Source organism: Erpetoichthys calabaricus, chromosome 15, assembly GCF_900747795.2.
Source record: "Erpetoichthys calabaricus chromosome 15, fErpCal1.3, whole genome shotgun sequence".
NCBI classification, from domain to species: Eukaryota; Metazoa; Chordata; class Cladistia; order Polypteriformes; family Polypteridae; genus Erpetoichthys; species Erpetoichthys calabaricus.
The window spans coordinates 87,802,536-87,814,141 of record NC_041408.2 but is presented as its reverse complement, the minus strand read 5'-3'; positions in this window follow the sequence as shown (position 1 = coordinate 87,814,141).

Sequence of the window (11,606 nt, the reverse complement as noted above, 5' to 3'; positions counted from 1 at the left end):
TCAGACTATTATAAATGGGCCTTCACCAGGGAAACAACTGATAGGTTACAACCTACAGATGTTTTGCAACAATTAAAGTTAATGAAGTCTTGTGTGTTGAAACAATTTGCACAGGTGTCCCAGCTTGTGTTGATTCCTTGAAAAACCTCTTTCTCAAAGCAGTTGGACAATATTCCACTGATCATGGCAGGAAAATGGCAATTAACTAATGAAATTATGCAAAGCATAATTTATATATTCCAGAGGACTGGAGATAAATAGGAAGAAGACAGAATATGTGAGGTTTAATGATTACGATTCAGAAGTTAGCCTGCAAGCAGAGCTCTTGAAGAGTGGGTAAGTTTAAACATCTAGGAACAGTGGTAGCTCAGGATAGAAAGATGGCTGCAGACATAACCCGCAGTGTGGATGGAACACCTGGAAGTGTTGGCAGTATTGTCATTGAAGAATTAAGGTGGAAGTTAGTGGCAGTGAGGTATGTGGCCGAGATGTGGGCAGGAAAGAGAACACAGGAGTGATAGATGTGGCAGAAAAGGGAAGGTTGAGATGGATGTGTGGGGTTACAAATAAAATACATTTAATTTATATAGCGCCTTTCCCATACTCAAAAGGCAGTTACAGAATATATGTAAATAAGGAATAAAGCATCTGAGGTATCTAAGAAAGGACAGGAAAGTAGGTTGAAGGTGTACGATGTGATTAGGGAAGGCAATGAAGATGTGGGCAAAATAGTAATGGGAATGGATGTGCAGGGGAAGAGAAAGCAAGGGAGGCCAATGTGGAGGTGGATGGATAAAGTGAAAGAAAAGGGCTTGACTGGTGAGGAGGCGCAGCGTACAGCTATGTGGAGAAGGTTGATCAAGCACATCAACCCTACATAGAAGTGAGAAGAGATGAAGAGGAATAAGTTCTTCAAAGGCCACAGAAATGCAGAAGACCTTTCTTTGCTAGTTGGATCATACATGGCCCCAGCAAAGTAGAAGCTCCACTTACTGGACCATCTCATTAAGTCTCAGGTATGCAATTAAGGGATAGTAACATCCAGTCCTACACAACACATTTGTCCTGAGATGTATGTTTTTGTTTTGAGAATCATATATAGACCTTCAAGACTAAGAGTTTGGGACTCTGAGAAGTTCCTTACTGGATAAAACAATGTTCAGACAATTTGGGAATAAACCATGTCTGGTGTCCAAGGCAGATCAGAGCAGGTGCCGACGTAGATATAGTGCAGCTCACACCTTATGACTGTGGAGAACTTAATGGGGGGGAAATTGGCTAATTACTTGGTATTGAGGCTCTTTGTGTCGTGCAGTACACTTGCACTCAAGAGTTTGGAAAGGGTTTGAGTCAGAAGGAAAGGAGGAGATCAGGACTGAGCATAGAAAGGAAGTACAAGAAGAAGAGAAACAGACTGAGGACATTGATCCCATCTGAAGGATTGGAGGCCCCGTGATAGAGTGAGAAGAACAGCACTCCAGGGGCAGGGAACTCCTTTGGAGAAGTGAGAACAGGAGCAGCCGAGGGCCTCAAACAATCTTTTCCAGACACGGATGGTGGTGGGAAGTGGGAGTTGGGCTCTGAGCACCCTAGCGGATATGGGCTGAGGTAGCTGAGATGAGGTTTGAGATCTGAAGAGCGTTGACCGCAGCTGCTGGCATCTCAGCCTGGCCGAGGAGACATAAAGGGTGGGAGGCAAGAGAAAGAAAAGCACTGCAGGATTGAAGAAAGGGCCGATTCTGGCTGTTTTATTCTTGATTTTACTGGATTTATTTATCGTATATACTCACATACAAGTCGGACCTTGAAACCCGAAAAATTGATCATAAAATCAGACCCCGACTTATACACCCGTTCAAAAAATGTGACTTAATTTTTTTTTTTTTTTTACATCTTCTTGCCTCCTCCAGTCTCACATCAGTTTCTCAGATGCATTGAATTTTGCTGCAGCAGCGCAGTTACCAATTTCTTTCGCCACTTCAACCACTTTTAACTTACTGTATAACCAGCTTCATATTTTCTTCTGATCGAATGCACCATCGTAGATAAGGGATGCTCTTACGATAAAGGTGTATGAGGGGGTGAGATACAAAAAACACAAAACAGTGCAAATGTCGCTTCAGAATAGTTCAGGCACAATACATAGAAAAAGAAGGCCGTGTGCTCTGTGGTGACTCTCTCAGGTGGGCGTTAGCATATCGTAATCTCTTGGACCAATAGCGTGAGTTTTCCACATTCGACTTATACGACCGACATTATAAAATACCAGAAATTATACGGTAAAATCAAGCTCGACTTATCCACGGGAGAACTTATCCCCGAGTATATACGGTATTGATTAATTTTAACCTTTTAACCGCCAACTCCCTAAATATTCCCCTTGCCAGGAGAAATCTGAACAATTTTCGTTTTTTTACTTTACATTTATTCAAGCAGTATTTACCTGCTGAAATGTTTCAAATAAATGGTCAATCAAAGGACGTAGCTTGAACAAGCGGTCACGGTTTGGATCTTTCATATCTGGCTCAGATAACGGGCAGCAGTCCAGTTGAGATGCTGGGGATACACCCACTCATCGCCATCATCCGATGCGTCGTCATTCACAGTATCATGCAGCGCACGTTGCTGATCATCATTGTCGCTAAAATCTTCTTCAGAACTGCTACAATCATGATCAGAATTATAGTCCAAAATCGCCTGCAAAACCTCACTTGAAGTCAGTTTACGTTTCGCCATATTCACAGCTTTCACTTTCGAATCACATCACGTGATCGGCCAATACAAGTGCAGAGTTGTCGAAATACAACGTAGTAATAATACCCACGCCAAACTGTCAGTTATACTACGCGCCAGGCATTCACATAACCACAGGCAAATGTGCCAGATAATTCCGGCAGTAAGGCGTCAGCAATAAAGCTATGATGCCGGCAGAGGGCGGTTAAGGGGTTAACCTCCGCAAGCCCTGTTTTTACAGATTGTTTATCGGAAGATTTTTGGACACTGATTGGTTTATTGTAATAACATCTTGTTGTCTGTGTCCTCATTGTCTAAGGCCACCTTGGTTATGACTAACGATGTCCCAGGAGACAGAAGATGCCAAGGCTACGGGCACCTGTGGCATAACAGGTTACAGAACTTATTTTTAAGCAAACTTTGTACATAATAATAATACATTTTTTATATAGTGCCTTTCACATAATCATGAGTTTTAACTTAGTAATAAATGAAAAGTATATTAGGCGACTGCGGTGGGTTGGCACCCTGCCCGGGATTGGTTCCTGCCTTGTGCCCTGTGTTGGCTGGGATTGGCTCCAGCAGACCCCCGTGACCCTGTTGTTCGGATTCAGCAGGTTGGAAAATGGATGGATGGATATTAGGCGAGCTATTTTTAATATTGAATTAATTTATATTCTGTGACCACTAGAAGGCATAACAGCATCCTGAACCCCAGACACATGTTCACCCACACTTTCACGGGTTCAACTGAAATTGTTTAGTCTTTACAAATACATTTAATAGGCTTCTCTGCAAATATTCCCATCACGATTAAACAGAAAGAACTGTCATTATCTATTCCTTCATACTCCTTCCACACCTCCAAGGCGAGTGTGGTCCGGCTCGTCTCTTGACTCCGAATCCCTGGGTGACGCAGAGCAGCTTCCTTACTACCGGACCTGGGGGTACATCCCAAGCTATCACATTGCATCCAGGAAGCACTTCCTGGTCAGGCGTGAAGCTCTCGACTTTCGACACCTGAGGGCCCCCAACAATGTATTTCTTGTATGGCCCAAACTCACAAAAGGAAATGTCACAATGGACTTTAACCAGACTGTTTTTTGATAGCCCCCTTACCCAGTCTCGACTCTCTAAAGAAGACAAGAAAAAAGACCCTTGCAGGAAAAAAAAAAATGAAGGAAATCTTGGAGAAGACAATTCAGTGAGAGACCCCACTTCCAGGTAGCTTGGATGTGCAGTGGTTATCAAAAATGGGGTAAATAGAACACAAAACAGAAAGCGCCGAAACTACAATTCCCAGGCAGCCTTGCGGGTGTCCAAACAGGATGCACGTCAGAGGGATGTCACCACCCAGTGTCTCCCCCTGTCCATCCATTATCATGGCCGTCCGATAAGGAAAGGTACCATTCGCCAGCCTGGTCGGGATGCCCATCCACATCCATCCATCCATTATCCAACCCACTGAATCTGAACACAGGGTCACGGGGGTCTGCTGGAGCCAATCCCAGCCAACACAGGGCACAAGGCAGGAACCAATCCCGGACAACAACAACATTTATTTCTATAGCACATTTTCATACAAAAAGTAGTTCAAAGTGCTTTACATAATGAAGAAAAGAAAAATAAAAGACAAAATAAGAAATTAAAATAAGACAACATTAGTTAATATAGAAAAGGAGTAAGGTCCGATGGCCAGGGAGGACAGAAAAAACAAAAAACTCCAAAAAGCTGGAGAAAAATATAAAATCTGCAAGGGTTCCAGGCCACGAGACCACCCAGTCCCCTCTGGGCATTCTACTTAACATAAATGAAATAGTCCTCTTTGTAGTTAGGGTTCTCACGGAAGGACTTGATGCTGATGGTCATACAGACTTCTGGCTTTTAATCCATCCATCATTTTTGGAACATCATGGTACTTAGAGTAGATGGTGGTGGCCACCACCAAAAGGACACCGGAAAAGGAAAAAGAAGAGAGAGTAGGGGTTAGTACAGATTTTAGAGCCACCATGAATAGTTATTATAATGAATTGGATATACAGAGTATCAGGATTAAATTACAGTGAAGTTATGAGAAGGCCATGTTACAGTAATGTGTTTTCAGCAGTTTTTTAAAGTGCTCCACTGTATTAGCCTGGCGAATTCCTAATGGCAGGCTATTCCAAATTTTAGGTGCATAACAGCAGAAGGCCACCCGCCTCACCACTTCTTTTAAGTTTTGCTCTTGGAATTCTAAAGAGACACTCATTTGAGGATCTAAGGTTGCGATTTGGAATATAAGACGACAGACATTCCGATATATAAGCCAGGGCGAGATTATTTAAGGCTTTATAAACCATAAGCGGTATTTTAAAGTCAATCCTGAATGACACAGGTAACCAGTGTAGTGACATCAAAACTGGAGAGATGTGCTCGGATTTTCTTTTCCTGGTTAGGATTCTAGCAGCTGCATTCTGCACTCGTTGCAAACAATTTATGTCTTTTTTGGGTAGTCCTAAGAGGAGTGCGTTACAGTAATCTAGACGACTGAAAACAAATGCGTGAACTAATTTCTCAGCATCTTTCAATGATATAAGAGGTCTAACTTTTGCTATGTTTCTTAAGTGAAAAAATGCTGTCCTAGTGATCAGATTAATATGCGATTTAAAATTTAGATTACAGTCAACAGTTACCCCTAAGCTTTTTACCTCCGTTTTGACTTTTAATCCTAATGCTTCCAGTTTATTTCTAATAGCCTCATTGTATCCATTATTGCTAATCACTAAGATTTCAGTTTTCTCTTTATTTAACTTGAGAAAGTTACTATTCATCCATTTTGATATACAAGTCAGACATTGTGTTAGTGAATCAAGAGAATTGGGGTCATCAGGTGCTATTGATAAATACAGCTGTGTGTCATCAGCATAGCTGTGGTAGCTCGGACAAGGTGCCAACCCACTGCAGGACACACACAAACACACCCACACACCAAGCACACACTAGGGCCAATTTAGAATCGCCAATCCACCTAACCTGCATGTCTTTGGACTGTGGGAGGAAACCCACTCAGACACGGGGAGAACATGCAAACTCCACGCAGGGAGGACCCGGGAAGCGAACTCAGGTCCCCAGGTCTCCCAACTGCGAGGCAGCAGCGCTACCACTGTGCCATTGTGCCGCCCCCTGTCATCATCCATCCATCCATTTTCCAACCCGCTGAATCCGAACACGGGGGTCTGCTGGAGCCAATCCCAGTCAAAACAGGGCACAAGGCAGAAATCAATCCCGGGCAGGGTGCCAACCCACCGCAGGACACACACAAACACACCCACACACCAAGCACACACTAGGGCCAATTTAGAATCACCAATCCACCTAACCTGCATGTCTTTGGACTGTGGGAGGAAACCCACGCAGACACGGGGAGAACATGCAAACTCCACGCAGGGAGGACCCGGGAAGCAAACCCAGGTCCCCAGGTCTCCCAACTGCGAGGCAGCAGCGCTACCCACTGCGCCACCGTGCCGCCCCTACATTAAAAAGGCCTCCCAGCCTGGTAAGGAGCCATCCATCCCAGCTGGGATGCCTTCAGGCCAAGCTTGTCGTCTATCACAGTACTAACGAGAGCTGAGTTTCTCCCAGTACTCTGTGTAGTAAAAGCCATGCGCCCCCTTGGGCTTGCTTGGCTACGTCACCTTCAAGAAATAAAAAAACAACAACCAGATGTTTCCTGTGCTGATTTATCAGTCTGTCACAGCACTGTGAAACGCCCCTCCTGCTCAAGTAATACAAACGGTGACATTCGTGTCCCCTCACGCATGACCTGCTTGTTTTCTGGTCCTGCCACAATATTTCAACAGGGTTTAGATCCGAACGTCGATACTTAACGTTATTTATCTTCACACATTCAGATGTAGGACCCGCTCGTGTGTTTTGGATTAAGTGTTTTTTTTTTTTTTTTTGGCCTCATTGAGATGTACAAACAGCCGTACACCTTGAAGACAGGGTGCCTTAATTTAGTCTGCCGTGTCCATTCCCCTTTCCCTGCTCAAAAAAATGAAAGGAACACTTTGAAAGCACATCAGATCTCAATGGGGGCAAAAAAATCCTGCTGGCTCTCTCTACTGCTATGGACTGATGTGGTGATGTGTGAGGAACGAAAGGATGGAAATGAAAAGGATCAACCGACAGAGGGACACCCCGAAAATCAAAGGGAAAAAATGATGCGGCAGGTGAGTCCATGTGGCCGAAATGTCATTGCAGCAACTCCAAATTACTCCAAACTCCAAACTACTCAGTAGTTTGTACAACCCCCCCAAACCATTGGCCTAATGAGACGACAGATGGTGTCCTGTGGGATCTCCTCCCAGATCTCGACCAGGGCATCACTGAGCTCCTGGACAGGCTGAGGTGTCGGATGGACCAAAACATAATGTCCCACCCAGAGGTGTGCTATTGGATTGAGGTCAGGCGAGTGAGTGTGGGGGCCAGTCAATGGAATCAATGCCTTCATCCTCTCGCCACATGAGGCCGGTCATTGTCGTGCACCAGGAGGAACCAGCATAGAGTCTGACAATGGGTCCAAGGATTTCATCGCAATAATACCTGATGGCAGTCAAGGTGCTGCTGTCTAGCCTGTAGAGGTCTGTGTCCCCCTTCATGGATATGCCTCCTCAGACCATCACTGACCCACCACCAAAGCGGTCATGCTGAGCGATGTTCCAGGCAGCATTACGTTCTCCACGGCTTCTCCAGACCCTATCACGTCTGTCACATGTGCTCAAGGTGAACCCGCTCTCATCTGTGAAAATCATGCATTGTACTCGCAAAACCTATGGTACTGTCAAGGATCGCTTCCATCCTTCCCACAGTCTCTTTGTCCTACTTTCATCTGGCAAAAGGTATTGTCGCATTCAAACCACCTCTGCCAGGTTCTGCAACAGCTTCTACCCCCTGGCTGTCTGGAATCTGAACTCTGTGCTGTCCACCTTCCCTCAGATCTGCTTCTAGTAGTTGATCCAAATCATATGCCAAACTCGTACTCAGTGCCGGTGCTCGGTTATTTTGCGCCCTAGGCCAAGCTTATTAGTGCGCCCACCGACTATTTGGTAGTTAACCCATGCGGCTGGGGTTTTCCCACCTTATGATTTGCGCCCCAGGAGAATGCCTAATTTGCCTTAATGGTGGCACCGGTCCTGCTGGTACATCTGTTACTATTGTGTCTTGTTGTCAGTTGTTGTTATCATTAATCTATCCATCCATCCTCTTCCACTTACCCGAGATCGGGTCGCGGGAGCAGCAGCTTGAGCAGAGACTGGGCAAACCAACTGAGGAAGCATGTCCCAGAAATAAAAAGACCCATTGTCCGCAGAAATCCGTGAACCAGCGAAAAATCCGCGTTATATATTTAGATATGCCATCCATCCATCCATCCTCTTCCGCTTATCTGAGGTCGGGTCGCGGGGGCAGCAGCTTGAGCAGAGATGCCCAGACTTCCCTCTCCCCGGCCACTTCTTCTAGCTCTTCCGGGAGAATCCCAAGGCGTTCCCTGGCCAGCCGGGAGACATAGTCCCTCCAACGTGTCCTGGGTCTTCCCCAGGGCCTCCTCCCGGTTAGACGTGCCTAGAACACCTCACCAGGGAGGCGTCCAGGAGGCATCCTGATCAGATGCCCGAGCCACCTCATCTGACTCTTCTCGATGCGGAGGAGCAGCGGATCTACTCTGAGCCCCTCCCGGATGACTGAGCTTCTCACCCTATCTTTAAGGGAAAGCCCAGACACCCTGCGGAGGAAACTCATTTCAGCCGCTTGTATTCGCGATCTCATTCTTTCGGTCACTACCCATAGCTCATGACCATAGGTGAGGGTAGGAACATAGATCGACCGGTAAATTAGGAGCTTCGCCTTGCGGCTCAGCTCCTTTTTCACCACGACAGACCGATGCAGAGCCCGCATTACTGCGGACGCCGCACCGATCCGCCTGTCGATCTCACGCTCCATTCTTCCCTCACTCGTGAACAAGACCCCGAGATCCTTGAACTCCTCCACTTGAGGCAGGATCTCGCTCCCAACCCTGAAAGGGCACTCCACCCTTTTCCGGCTGAGGACCATGGTCTCGGATTTGGAGGTGCTGATTCCCATCCCAGCCGCTTCACACTCAGCTGCGAACCGATCCAAAGAGAGCTGAAAATCACGGCCTGATGAAGCAAACAGGACAACATCATCTGCAAAAAGCAGTGACCCAATCCTGAGTCCACCAAACCGGACCCCCTCAACACCCTGGCTGCGCCTAGAAATACTGTCCATAAAAGTTATGAACAGAATCTGTGTCAAAGGGCAACCCTGGTGGAGTCCAACTCTCACTGGAAACGGGTTTGACTTACTGCCGGCAATGCGGACCAAGCTCTGACACCGGTTGTACAGGGACCGAACAGCCCTTATCAGGGGGTCCGGTACCCCATACTCTCGGAGTACCCCCCACAGGATTCCCCGAGGGACACGGTCGAATGCCTTTTCTAAGTCCACAAAACACATGTAGACTGGTTGGGCAAACTCCCATGCACCCTCCAGGACCCTGCTAAGGGTATAGAGCTGGTCCACTGTTCCGCGACCAGGACGAAAACCACACTGTTCCTCCTGAATCCGAGGCTCGACTATCCGACGGACCCTCCTCTCCAGGACCCCTGAATAGACTTTTCCAGGGAGGCTGAGGAGTGTGATCCCTCTGCAGTTGGAACACACCCTCCGGTCCCCTTTCTTAAAGAGGGGGACCATCACTCTGATCTGCCAATCCAGAGGCACTGTCCCTGATGTCCATGCGATGTTGCAGAGATGTGTCAACCAAGACAGCCCTACAACATCCAGAGCCTTGAGGAACTCCGGGCGTATCTCATCCACCCCCGGGGCCCTGCCACCAAGGAGTTTTTTGACCACCTCGGTGACCTCAGTCCCAGAGATGGGGGAGCCCACCTCCGAGTCCCCAGGCTCTGCTTCCTCATTGGAAGGCATGTTAGTGGGATTGAGGAGGTCTTTGAAGTACTCCCCCCACCGACCCACAACGTCCCGAGTCGAGGTCAGCAGCGCACCATCCCCACCATATACAGTGTTGACACTGCACTGCTTCCCCTTCCTGAGACGCTGGATGGTGGACCAGAATCTCCTCGAAGCCGTCTGAAAGTCGTTCTCCATGGCCTCCCCAAACTCCTCCCACGCCCGAGTTTTTGCCTCAGCAACCACCGAAGCTGCATTCCGCTTGGCCTGCCGGTACCTATTAGCTGCCTCCAGAGTCCCACAGGACAAAAGGGACCGGTAGGACTCCTTCTTCAGCTTGACAGAATCCTTCACCGCCGGTGTCCACCAACGGGTTCGGGGATTGCCGCCACGACAGGCACCGACCACTTTATGGCCACAGCTCCGGTCAGCTGCCTCAACAATAGAGGCACGGAACATGGCCCATTCGGGCTCAATGTCCCCCACCTCCCTTGGGATGTGGTCGAAGTTCTGCCGGAGGTGGGAGTTGAAGCTACTTCTGACAGGGGGCTCTGACAGATGTTCCCAGCAGACTCTCACAATATGTTTGGGCCTACCAGGCCTGACCGGCATCCTCCCCCACCATCGAAGCCAACTCACCACCAGGTGGTGATCAGTTGACAGCTCCGCCCCTCTCTTCACCCGAGTGTCCAAGACATGTGGCCGCAAGTCCGACGACACGACCACGAAGTCGATCATCAAACTGAGGCCTAGGATGTCCTGGTACCAGGTGCACATATGAACACCCCTATGCTTGAACATGGTGTTCGTTATGGACAATCCATGACGAGCACAGAAGTCCAATAACAAAACACCGCTCGGGTTCAGATCGGGGGGGCCATTCCTCCCAATCATGCCCTTCCAGGTCTCACTGTCATTGCCCACGTGAGCATTGAAGTCTCCCAGCAGTATGAGGGAGTCCCCAGAAGGTATGCCCTCTAGCACCCCCTCCAGGGACTCCAAAAAGGGTGGGTACTCCGAACTGCTGTTCGGCGCATACACACAAACAAGAGTTAGGACCCGTCCCCACACCTGAAGGCGGAGGGAGGCTACCCTTTCGTCCACCGGGGTAAACCCCAATGTACAGGCTCCAAGTCGGGGGGCAATAAGTATGCCCACACCCACTTGGCGCCTCTCACTGGGGGCAACCCCAGAGTGGTACAGAGTCCAGCCCCTCTCAAGGAGATTGGTTCCAGAGTCCAAGCTGTGCATCGAGGTGAGTCCGACTATATCTAGCCGGAACCTCTCAACTTCGTGCACTAGCTCAGGCTCCTTCCCCTTCAGAGAGGTGACATTCCACGTCCCAAGAGCCAGCTTCTGTACCCGAGGATCGGACCACCAAGGTCCCCGCCTTCGGCCACCACCCAACTCACACTGCACCCGACCTCCTTGGCCCCTCCCATAGGTGGTGAGCCCATGGGAAGGGGGACCCACATTGCCTCTTCGGGCTGTGCCCGGCCGAGCCCCATGGGTGCAAGCCCGGCCACCAGGCGCTCGCCATCGAGCCCCACCTCCAGGCTAGCTCCAGAGGGGGGCCCAGGTGACCCGTGTCCGGGTGAGGGAAAATGCCGTCCAAATTTTTTATTCATCATAGGAGGTTGTGTTGAACTGCACTTTGTCTCATCCCTCACCTAGGACCAGTTTGCCTTGGGTGGCCCTACCAGGGACATAAAGCCCCGGACAACAGAGCTCCTAGGATCATTGGGACACGCAAACCCCTCCACCACGATAAGGTGGCGGTTCGAGGAGGGGATATTTAGATATGCTTACATATAAAATCTGCAATAGAGTGAAGCCACGAAAGTCAAAGCGCAATATCGAGAGGGATTACTGTAATACAAAAACAGCCTGAGTGAACACTATAC